Consider the following 12,833-nt stretch of genomic DNA (forward strand, 5'->3'; position numbering starts at 1 on the left):
ACACCAAAAAAACCCATTATTCTAAATTCTGCAAATGGGGAGAAAATGGCTTACATTTAATTTGTTTAAACTCATGACTGAAAAAGCTTAGGAGCCCTCATCCTTTAGGCTGCACGAGGGCTATGTCCTGTGGCTGCACCATTTGAATATCTGAAATAATGACCAGCTGCCATCCCATGGGCACAGAAATTCCCTAATTTTCTTTTCCATCCTAAAAATAAACGTGGACAAAACCCAAACACAGACGAAACCCACCAGGAATGACAAATCAGTGCCTAAAAGCAACACTCTCACTGTGCATCCCTCCCAGTTGGTTTCCTATTTAACAGAGATTTCCAGTCACTAATAAATAAATGATGGCATCCCTCTGCAGCTTCCAAACTCTCAGTGCTGATGTTGTAAGGAACTGGAAAGAGCATGTTTGGCATGCAGAGGTTTAAAATAAAATTTAAAAACCCATTCCCTGCTAACTGAGGATGCTGTCAGTGAAATAAGACATTTGCTTGCACTTCAGGATCTCGGTTCAGAACAAACCTGTCAGCCAAACATGAAAAATTAAAAGCAAAGATACAGTGAGCAGCCAGCCCAGCCAAGGGCTGCTCCCTCAGTACCAGTAAATATTAACTCTGCTGAAAGAACATCCATCACCAGGGTGCTCCTTTGCTGGCCTCCAAGCCCAGGACAAAACTGGAATATCCATGGGACAGCCAGGCTTTTAAAATAAATTTTTAAATCTCCTCACTTGCCACACTACACTGTCCATCCTTTTTCTTTCCCTTATCCATCTGTGGGAACATCACAAAACCACCCAAAAAATGATGGGAAAACCCAATTTCCTTCTCCTCAGAGGAGCTGGCAGAGCTCACACAAGTGGAGGAGCTCACCAGAGAACACGTGGGAAACTCAGGCAGAAGTGGAAATGTTAATTCCTTTGGCAGGTGGAGCTTTTTCCCCACATTTCCCCATTCCAAAGGCTCTCTACTAAAAGAACATCCATCACCAGAGTATTCCTTTACTGGCCTCCAAGACCAGGAAAAACTGGAATATCCATGGGACAGGCAGGCTTTTAAAATCAATTTTTAAATCTCCTCACTTGCCACACTACACTGTCCATCCTCTTTCTTTCCCTTATCCATCTGTGGGAACATCACACATGACAAAACCACCCCAAAAATGAAGGAAAAACCCAATTTCCTTCTCCCCAGAAGAGCTGGCAGAGCTCACACAAGTGGAGGAGCTCACCAGAGACCACGTGGGAAACTCAGGCAGAAATGGAAATGTTAATTCCTCTCCTCTTCCTTTGGCAGGTGGAGTTTTTCCCTCAAATTTCCCCATTCCAGAGGCACTTGAATTCCCCCCACCTGTTTCTTCAGGGGAGCTGCAACTGCCCTGGGAGCTGGGCCAAAAATCCCACCAGAAAAAGGAACAGGGGCAATATTTATCATACTGAGAAACTGAGAGACAAAAAAGCAGCCAGAAAAGAAGAGAAATCCAGAGCAAAGTAACACTAGAAATAATTCCAAGACATTCAGGAAAATTTTTTTCTGAAACACAAAGAATGGGAATTTAAATTTTCCACTCAGCTCTGTTTTTGTCTTGCCAGTTCCTAAAGAGTTCACTGCTCACCAAAAATATTAAGGCCAAAATACAGTTCTCAAGGACATATTTTAAAGGAAAAAAAAAATGGAATATTCAACCATTTATTGTACTCATGTTTATGGAAGTCAAAGGAAGGTCTCCAGTTGGTTTAGATGGCAATAGAAATATTATGCTAAAAAACAAACCAAACATTTTTCCTTTCTGCAGAAATGTTTTCCTTCCTTTTGCTTACAGAAAGATGATTTAGGTCCTGGCAAAAAAAGCAGCACCCAGGATTATATTCCAGAATAAAAAATATGAGATTAAAACCTTTGTGTGCTGGATAAGCCAGCCCAGAACAGCAAAAACAACCAAAAGGAAGCAAAAACATTTTTAAAAATGCACAAAACTAAATATACACTAAAGGCAGATCAACAGTGGAACTTTAGAAGGAACTTTTTTGACTTTGTGGCCCCACTCAGCCCAGAACACACCAAAATTTGGGTTGTGCAGGAGATGCCAATCAGCTTTCCCTGGTTTTTAACTCTCCCATCAGCTGCTGGCTGCATCCAAAAGCACTAAAAGATGTGGAATTGGACAGAGAGAGGCAGAGTTATCCTGCAGGACTCCAGTTAATACTGATAAAGGAAAAAGCAGCCCAAGAAATCCTGGAAATGAGATGTACAGGACTCCAAGTGGTTCCAGGCTCCAGAAAAAGCAGCTGATGATCCTTCCTGCCTCTTTTTTCTACACACACAGCTCAGTTAGACAGAAATAAAGTGATTTTTGTTTGTTTTTCTGCAGGGGGATCACGGCATTGTGTTAGACTAGCTGGGCACAAAGGATAATTACAGGTAAAATGCTCCCCCATATCAATCTTTTGGCAGGGGCTGGGGTGCAGAGAGGAGCCACAGCAACACAGAGCAGCTGGAAAAGGAGCCAACAATAAACAAGTCGTTATTCTTGTGGAAAAAAACTGCTTTACAATGAGCAAATTGTACCAAAAGAATGGGCAGTGCCCACCAGCACCTCCTTTAATTCTGGAATTCAGCTCCCTCTCCCATTGAAAGCTGCTCATGAACACACAATAAGTGTAATTTAGTCAAACGCTAATTAAAATATTGGCCTGGATTAGCAGAGAATTTGGCTTAGATGATCTGATAGCAATTCCTGATGTTCAAATCTTCTTATCTCTCTCCACTTATTAGTACCTACAAAGAGCAAAGACCCTTTAGGAAACAGAGATGAAATAAAGCTGAAAAAAGAGCTGTGCTTTGTATAAGCTAAAAATTGCAAGTTTATAGAAAATAACCGTGGCACCAGCACCATTAGGCAGCTTGTTTAAAGGTCACAGGCAGTTTATAGCAGGGCTTAATTGCCTTGAGAAGAAAACACTGCTAAACACTTGCTCAGTGCAAGAGGAAATTTGGAAGGGTTTAATTCAGCATTTTACAACAAACGAGAACCGAAGTGCTAACAAGGTATTTGTCAAAATTCTTTCTTTCCTGACTTCAGCCAAAGTTTCCCAATCTGCTTACAGGGAAATCTATTTATTCCCTCAAGGGTTCTGCTGAACCCCCACAGGCCTGGAAGTGAGCAGAGATAAAGAGAAAAGTCTCAATTTTTTTTTTTTTTTTCAGGGAGGGGAAAAAACCCAAATAATGATGGAATCATAGAATCATGGAATGGTTTGGGTTGGAAGGGACATTAAAGATCACCCAGTCCCCATGGGCAGGGACACCTCCCACTGTCCCAGGCTGCTCCAAGCCCTGTCCAACCTGGCCTTGGACACTGCCAGGGATCAGGAATCCACAGCTCCTGTGGGCAACCTGTGCCAGGGCCTCACAACCCTCCCAGGGAAGAATTCCTTCCTCAATTATTAATTATTTTACTAGAAAACCAAATCCTTTCTAGCTGGGAAACCAGTCTGTTCCGAATTTGGACAACAGATATGAAAACACGAACACACAACTGAGAAAGGTTTAGAGGAAACAATGTAGTAGGTCATAATTCCAGATTTTAAAAAGTCATACACAAACACAAAATGACAAAAGGGAAAAAGCTGAGCCCTCAGAATAAAAGAGTAAATAAATAAGCAACAACCCAGAAGGTTCCAGCTGCCTCGCTGGTGAATACAACAACGCTGACATTTAAAAGGAGAATTGATCTGCTGCTTTTACAAGGGACTCACTTTCACAAGGTACAGGAAAGGAAAATGACTAAAAAACAGCTTAAATAAGTGCAGGCAGATCTAAACAAGCAGGTCACCGAATTCCATTTGCACCTGACGTGCAGGAGATAAGGACTGAGCCTGGAAACTGCTGTGGAACAGCAAAGTCCCCACACTGCAGCTTTTGGGACCTGGCAGTGGGCAGAGACACAACACCCACAGAGGCTGATCCCTCCCTTCCATGGAACAGAATTCCCAGAGCAGCCCCTGATCCCTGGAATGTCCAAGGCCAGGTTGGACACTGGGGCTTGGAGCAGCCTGGGATGGTGGGAGGTGTCCCTGCCATGGCAGGGATTTAAATCCCTTCAGCCCAAACCTGTGAACCAAAGTGCTGTGATGTTGGATTAAGCCCTTTTGTGACCCAGAGATGGGGCAAAATAACTTATTAAATAAACTGAGTTTAATGTTATAATGACATTGATTGTTACAGTGACAGTATTAGTGATAGTGCCTTGTGTGCTTCACTGTACACAATTGATAAACAAAGCCAAATAATGATAAAAATAAAAAACCTTCAAAGAAGTTTTTTTCTGTTCAAGAGAGAGGGGGAAATGTGGGATGTGGATTTGCAGAGAATTCCCAAAGCCTGACAGATTTCTCACATCTGTATGCAAACTTTGAGATGAGAAATGCTGACTTAGGAATGCCCTGGAACAGCACAGACATTGCTGGGAGAGAAATGGAACTGGAAATAAGATTCAAAGGGTGGCCTTAGAAATAAAACTGGATGCTTTGGAGGAACAGAACTGTGAGAGATGCATTGGAGTGGCACCCAGAGGGGTAATTTTAGATGATTGGCTTTAAGGCATTTACAGCACGGTGTGGCTAAAGCTGATAGAGCAATAAACACATTTTAATGTCTTGTAATTAGGAAATAGCTGGCTTCTGATTGTGATGGGGTGAATTCTAACATCTGCATGGTCTCACCCTTCACAGGAGACTGAAAATGGAATAAAAGTTGGATAAAACACCTCTCAGCTGCTCCAACTCTGGGTGAGAAAAGGGCTCAATCCAACACTGTGAGAGGCAGAAGAGCAGCAAGAAAAACAATCCTAGGGGCCACCCCATCCCTGTGCCACCCCATCCCTGTGCCACCCCATCCCTGTGCCACCCCATCCCCGTGCCACCCCATCCCTGTGCAGCCCCATCCCTGTGCCACCCCATCCCTGTGCCACCCCATCCCTGTGCCACCCCATCCCTGTGCCACCCCATCCCTGTGCCACCCCATCCCTGTGCCACCCACTGCCTCAGCACGGGGGCTGTGACAGATTGAGCAAAAGTCATGGGAAAAGCAACTTGAGAAAAGGGAGGGGAATAAATAAAGCTGTTTGAGATGAGTTGTACCTGGAGAGCAGTGAGAAAATGTTTCCTGCAGCAGGGTTTGGTTTGTGTTCTCTATTTTTACCCACCTCAAAATGACTCCTAAGTTTATTAGCAATAAAATAAGCAAGGAGCTTCGGAATTTAAGGCTGCAAAATTCCCACATTTCTGATGGACAAGGCAGGGAATCACAGAATTCCAAAACCCAAAAGCTTGTGAAGCACTTGCAGCCTCCACTGCTGGCAACACTGAACAAGTACCTGATTAAACCTGCTTTAAACTTCATTTATATCTTTTAATTCCAACCCTGACAAGTTTTATCAAGGCTGTGCTTTTAATTCCAGTATCTTTTAGATATAATGGTTTTTAATTCCAGTATCTTTTGGATGTATCTTTTGGATTTAGTACCTTTTAATTCCAACCTTGACACAAGTTTTAGCAAGGCTATCAAGTTTTATCAAGGCTGTGTTTCATCTGTAGATTTGTTGCAGTATTTTGGTTGCAAGGTGAATCAGGATGAAGCTGAAAAGGGATGGCCTTTGAGGATGGGCCAGCCAAATAGTGGGATACAAGGAAAACTTAATAAATCCAAGGGTTGGGAATTATCTGCCACCAAATTGCCACAGCACAGAGTGAGGTGGCATCAAAACAAATCAGTGAATAGGAATTATTAAGATGATCCTGAACTTAAAAACCACCCTGGTGATCCTAAAGCAGAGAGTCTTCAGGTAAAATCATGGAAAACAGGAAAAGCACAGTGATCAGTGATGATATTTCTGAAAATTCCTGATATTCCTAAAAACAGGAAAAGGAGGAAAGGAACCCAGGAGATGGGGATTAATGAGGATTAATGATGGACAGCACTGGGCGCTAACACGATGGATATTCAGGTGAGGGAAGAAATTGCTCCCAATTTTGTTCACCTTTCAAAATCTTGTAAGACTCAACAAGTAAAAATCAAAGAAAGAGCTGTAAATTACAATTATGGTTCCTTTGCAATATTTTGGGAAGAGCTGAACTGACTCCCCTTCATGACAGGAAAGGATTTGTGAGCAAATGATGCACAAAAAGGGGGGGACTGACACAGATCACTGAAGCTGAGGGTTGGAAAATCACTTTGAAAGATTCTGAGCTACACACACACACAAAAAATTGCTCAGTTTGCAGGAAAACGGCTCATCCTGGGACAAGCAAACTGATCTGAGGGAGGAAGGAGAGTAAAAAATGTACAAACAAAAGTAAAAGGGTTATTTTGGACAAACCTGGTGCGAAACACCTTAACACAAAGGACAAACAGCTTTTATTTTTCTGAAGTGTTCCAATGGCAATGACCAAACACTGTTTTCCCTCTGCCAACTTTTAAATATTTATAAAATTATGTTCCTCACTTGCTGTCCTTTCCTCCAGCTACAGAAATTTAATTCTTTTGCATTTGCCTCAGTCACCCATCAATCATTCTCCTTCCTCCTCCACTCGCTGTAATTCATCAATGTCTTTCTAGCAGCAAAGTGCTGGAACCAAAAGTGGTGCTCAAGGAAGAGAGGGGCTAAAAACAAGAGGTTTATCCAACTGCTCACTTGGACCCGAACACAAATTCTGCAATTTCTCCACCAGCATGGACAAATGACTTCCCTGAAATGGCAGAATTACCCAGGACTTTTTCCCTTCACTTCTCATTTCCATCTTCATCCCAAATGTTTCAAATGCTTTAGTGAAAACTGAATTTATTACACCTTTCTGCCAGCTTTAAAGCTGCATTTTCAAAGGATTCAATCAGATTTATGTGTGATTTATTTATCCAGATTTATTCCATCTGGATTATTTTATAGTGTTCCATAACCCTTCGATGATTTTTTTTCATGGTGTTGCTGCAATGTTTTACCGGGGATAAAATTCTCTCTTACACCCCAGAGTTTAAAAAAAGAATTCCTGGGATTGCTGGAAAAGCATCCCCTGTATTCCAACTCTGCTCCACCTCCATCACAGCCTGATTTCTTATTTAATAAGCTTTTAGCAGCTGAAATGAAGGGTTGTTATTAGCAGAGCCAAGAGCCCCCTGATGATGCTCTGAGGAGGGCTGGGGTCAAGATGTGGCCATGTAAATGAGCTTTAGGTACTAAAACTTCATGCAAGAGACTGCCCTGATAATGCAAATTACAGCAGGAAAAGAGTGAGAGCAAGTCATTGATAGCTATGTCCAGGGAAAAAAAATGAGATGTTTCTAAGGGACAGAAATTCCTCATTCTAATGGGTTTAAAACTAGCCTTAAGTTTACTTTTAAAATAATCAATGCAGTATTTAAGAAAAAAATTAAATTAAAAAATTAATTTCTTGAATATTAAAAAAGTTATGAAATTTAAGGAAAAAAACAGGAAAAAATTACAGAAGAGAGGTGAAAAGTGAACTGAGGATAAACACCCCCAATCCTTCTGCATAAAAAACTTATCAGTATTCTACCAAAGTCAACCAAATACCCTCAGATCCTCCTTGTGTGGCCCCAGACCTTTCAGACACACAAAGCCCATGATTGCCACGGTTTTTGGAATCACCAGAACATTTTCCAGGAACACATGGAATTAATAAAATTAACAAAAACAAGGTGTCTCTTCCTCACTTCTCCCTCACCCTCAGAAATCAGATTTGCCAATCATTAACAATTAATAGAAACCTCACATGAGAGATCTCACTTCTCAAAAGAGAATTTCAAGCAGAGCCAAAATTTAAATTTACCTACAAAAACATTTGTACAGAATCCCAAAGAACCCCAGCTCTCTTATTTGCACTTACTTCATTCCAAAACATAAAACTCTTCCACGGCAGCACCGGAATCCCAGCGCTGCGCTCACCAAGGAACGCAGAAACAAAATGAAAGTGTTTTTATTGATTTTCCTTGTTCCAGCTGAAAGGCAGGCAGTAAATAAAATGCAGGCTGAGAAGTGCACTGTTATTTTTTATTTATTTCATTATTCCAGGCTACTTAAGGTGTAAGAACTCTGCTCACTACAAGGCATTTTTAATTGCAAGGCTCCCCTTGTGCCATCCTGAGGACAGCCACAGGTGGCAGCTGCAGTCAGGTAATAAAAATGATAAAAAAATAAAATAAAAATGGTATTTTTGCATCTCAGCCATGCCCAGGGCTACAAGCAGCCTGTGTTTTCCAGAGAGGTGCTGGCACTCCAAAGGCTTTTCCAGAGGATTAACGTGGAGTGCAGAGGGAAGCGAGGAGTGCTGGAGGTTGTTGTGGAGGACACAGAATCAGAATTTGGGTTGAAGGGACCTGAAATCCCATCCAGTGCCACCCTGCCATGGCAGGGACAGCTCCCAGTGTCCCAGGCTGCTCCAGCCCCAGTGTCCAGCCTGGCTTTGGACATTCCAGGGATCAGGGGCAGCCCCAGCTGCTCTGGAATGAGATGCTCATTACGGGATGAGTGAATATTTCGCACACAGAGCAAAATCCGCCCTCACTCATCCCCTGAGAAAACATTTCAGTATTTTAAAGCCCTTGTTTGACTCCCTCTTCCCACAGCAAGGGGGGCTCCTTGTGCTCACTGTTCTCCAGGATATCCCTGCCCTGCTGAATTCCTTCTCCATCTTCTTCTTCTTCTTCTTCTGTGCTGCCTTCATTTGTTTCCCAGAGCAGCTGGGGCTGCCCCTGATCCCTGGAATGTCCAAGGCCAGGCTGGACACTGGGGCTGGAGCAGCCTGGGACACTGGGAGGTGTCCCTGCCATGGCAGGGTGGCACTGGATGGGATTTAAGGTCCCTTCCCACCCAAACCATTCTGGAATTCCATGATTTCTGCACAGCATTTCCACTTTTTAACACTCCTTCCTCTTCTGCCCCTGCTGTCACTCAGGTGTGTTGTAAAGTCCTGCCTTTAAAAAAATAAAATCACTTTTTTTATAAAATGCCAAACGTGAAGTGAGAAAGTGATCCTGCTCCAAAAAATCCTCCTGTCACTCATAATAATCATATTATTATTTTCCTGACATTAAAAACCTGAAGTTTAAGTCTTTCACACTGGGAAAGAAAGAAAAGGTGTTGGAGCATTCCCTGCTTCTGGAGAAACAAAATACTTTATATTTCCTGGGAAAAAGACACAGGAGAAGGATGTGCCCATGAGGAAAACACCAATTCCTCACTCTGCAACACAAGGGTGGGGGAGATGAAGTGAAGAATAATCAAAGGGCTCCATCCTTCCTTCCTTCTTCCCACCTTCATTCCCAATCCTTCTTGTCTTCCTAATAAAATAAAAAAATCAGGTGGAAATAGCAATGATCCTCCCTCTTATCCAATACATGGATTTCTGCAGTTTCAATGTTTATTACCTGCCACAAGGGCAAATCCAGACACAAAACCAAAGTGGCCTAAAGAGTCTTTATTTAATTATATGATGTGACCTTAAATTACTTTATTCAACAATATTTCTTCAGCATTTCAGCTTTTAAATTAGAGAAACAAATGGCAAATATTAATATTTCCCTACGGGGACCTCATGGGTCAACAGTGGAATCAGAACTAAAGTAACAGCACAGATCTCCATGATTTTCAGCTAATTAATTTATTAATTACTATGCAGAGTATAATCAGTGCACTGCAAGGCTGAATCTCCTGTCCTGGCCACTGCTGCTGCTGATCTCTGCTCTGGCTCCTGATGCTGTGGAGCATTCCCAGGACCTCTCCTCTGGAAAAACTTGGATTCCTCATTCCAGCAGCCAAGCTCAGGCTTCCAGGGAAGCGTCACCAGTGTCCCTGAGGTGACAGTGGGAAGTGACAGTGTCCCTGGCCCCTGCTCTGCTCCTCTCTCTGGACACTGTCCTTAGGAAGCTCCTCCTGGCTCAGTAGGAGATCACAGAATTATGGAATTGTTTGGGTTGGAAAAGAGCTCTCAGACCATCGAGTCCAACCATTCCCAGCACTGCCAAGGCCACCACTGGTCCATGTCCCCAAGTGCCACGTGCACATGGCTTTAAATCCCTCCAGGGATGGGGATTCCACCACCACAGCCCCTTCCATGAAGAAATTCTCCCCAAAATCCAACCTGAGGCTCCCCTGGCCCAGCCTGAGGCTGCTCCCTCTCCTCCTGTCCCTGTCCCCTCCTGTCAGGGACTTGTGCAGAGCCACGAGGTGCCCCTGAACCCTTTTCTTGTTTTACATTAAACAAAAACCCCTCACAAATGGCTGCACGTGCACTCAAGTGCCCCATAAAAGTGAATATTGCTGTCAGTAATTCGGTGTGTGAAAAACCAGCTCCATTTCAGGCAAATGTACAAATTCACTCTATCAAAATGCACATAAAGAAATGGAAAATAACTAAAATGCACTCCAGCTCAAACGGGCATTTTATCTGTTCCAGACATTCCCAAATTCTCCCAATTCAAAGGATGCTGGGAATGGGCTCTTTTAGACACCCTGTAATGTGCAATTATAGGACAGCAAACCTGATCCTACTGCCTGTGCTCCTGGAATTATCAAGATGCTGGAGGAACACACAACAGGAACACCTGATATTTGTGTGCTGCTCTGGCTGGATACAGAATCAGAAAGAAAAAAAAAGCTGTCACTTAAAAAAAAAAAAAATTAACTTCATACAAATGTAAGCTGTCACAAAGTACCTCTGCATTGTGTTTATCCAACTGGGAAAAGCTGCCAGTCTTTTATTAACAATCCTTGCCTGCATTACTCAGTCACTGCACATTAGAACCAGCAGCTGGAGAGTTTGGAGTGATAATGAAACCTGTAACAAGCCATCCTCAGCCGTCTTTTCCAAACAATAAGGGAATTAAAATTTCAATTTAAATGCAGAGGTTTGAAACACGCTTCAGTGGCAAAATTACTTCAATTAATGTGAGTGGAATACAAAGAGCAGGCTGCAGGGATGGGATGCAGCAGGCTGGAATGATGCCTTTGGAGGGGCTGCAAAGGGCTGGTTCTGGCTGCACGGATCACAAGGCTACAGGAACAGCATCAATCAGGGCTGCAAGTGCAGGGTGAGGGCTCCAAACCCCTCGTCAGAGCACTCTGGGCTTGTCCTGAGCCACCAGCAGCTGTTTACCTCGAGGAATGGAACCAAAGGACAGGCAGATCTACGGACACTGTGCCTCCCTGCCAGATCAGTAATGATTTCACATAATGTTCCTATCATATCAAAGGAGAAGGGAATTATCCCCAGCCCGTGAGTGATTACAACATCACGGCCTCGCAGAGCTGTGTTAACACAAGGTGGCAAAAGCCAATGAGCCTGCAGTGATTTTTGGCCAGGGAAAAGCTCCAAATGCAGGCGAATTACTGTTTCTTTATACAGGCACATTTGTCTTCAAATGAGAATTGCAAGTGTCAATGAGTGGCTGAAATTGAGTGTTCAATTTCCACTTGAGGTTTCTCTGCATTCCTTGATATATATTCAAAAAAGCCCATGAACTAACAGCTGCTTTTTATATCATTACTGTTTGATTTATTAGAAAATATTTGCTATGTGAAAACAAAAAACAACCAAACAGAGCAGCAGCAGAAATGCTGCAGAAGTCTATAAATCAGAGAGATCTAATGCTGTCTCTCCCTCATAGCCACAGGCAACTTTACACATATTTATATACACATAAGTGTTTATATTTAAAATAACCATACACAAAATATTGCAAAAGCAGTAAATATCAAATACACAGGTTGAAAACCATTTCTGAAGCATAATGTATGAGAAATCTTAAGCAAGGTTATTTTTCTTCCTTACACTTCCTAACGTGGATTTCAAATGGGAAATAGATTACTTGTCTGGCATTTTGAAAATAATTTTTTTTTAATTAAAAAGGAACCCACAAAAAACAAAACAAAACAAAAAAATCAAAATTAAAAATAAAAAACCAAAAAACAACCAAACCAAGCAATCTCGTGGAAAAAGCACCAACATTTCAACTCATACTGATGGCAACTATATCATATTTTGGTACCTACACTGGACACTCTTAATTTCCACCTCCTTTTTCACATCTGACAATTGAAAATATCAGGCAAACACCACACTTGGATTCTCCCGTTTCTGGAGCTGCCCAAGGCCAGGCTGGGCAGGGCTTGGAGCAGCCTGGGACAGTGGGAGGTGTCCCTGCCAGGGCAGGGGTGGCACTGGATGGGATTTCAGGTCCCTTCCAACCCAAACCCTTCCATGATCCTGTGAGTGCAGCAGGGCTGGCACAGGAGATGAGGAGGAACAGAAAAACAAGAGGAAGGTGATGGCAGAGTGAAACCAGACACGAGGATGTGACAGCAACAGCAAAAACCAGGTGGGTTCCACAGGCATGGGAGGGTGGGATGGGAGTGGCATCCAGCTGTGGGAAATCCAGCACAGAGAACGAGGTAAGTTTTACAAAGTCATGTTTGAGGTGAAATAAGATAAAGCAAAAAGGAGGAAATTAAAGCTCAGGGTGACAATTTCCAGCTCTTTGTCCTGTTGGGTAATGACTTATTAAAAAGAAGTGAAGAGGCACAGCTAAAAGAGACAACAAAGGGCAGTGAAAGGGAAAAAAACAACAAAATAAGGCAATGAAAAGATGACCTTAAAGGCACTGTGTGGCAAAGAGGAGTAATAAACAGATGTAGCATTTTTGCCTTTGCTTTTTGTAGTCCAGGATGGAAAGGACCTGTGCAGAATATCAAATTTACTTCCCTGTCCAAGTACAGGCACCTAGAGCCATGTCCAGGCTGGATTTGGA

The 12,833-nt window shown here is 42.7% G+C and overlaps 1 protein-coding gene across 2 annotated transcripts in view; it reads right to left on the reverse strand.

Moving 5' to 3' along the window:
• EXOC4 (exocyst complex component 4) overlaps window positions 1-12,833 on the reverse strand; it is a 326,179-nt gene that overhangs the window by 286,546 nt on the left and 26,800 nt on the right. The window lies entirely within an intron of this gene.

Source organism: Passer domesticus, chromosome 5 (genome assembly GCF_036417665.1).
Source record: "Passer domesticus isolate bPasDom1 chromosome 5, bPasDom1.hap1, whole genome shotgun sequence".
Lineage (NCBI taxonomy): Eukaryota > Metazoa > Chordata > Aves > Passeriformes > Passeridae > Passer > Passer domesticus.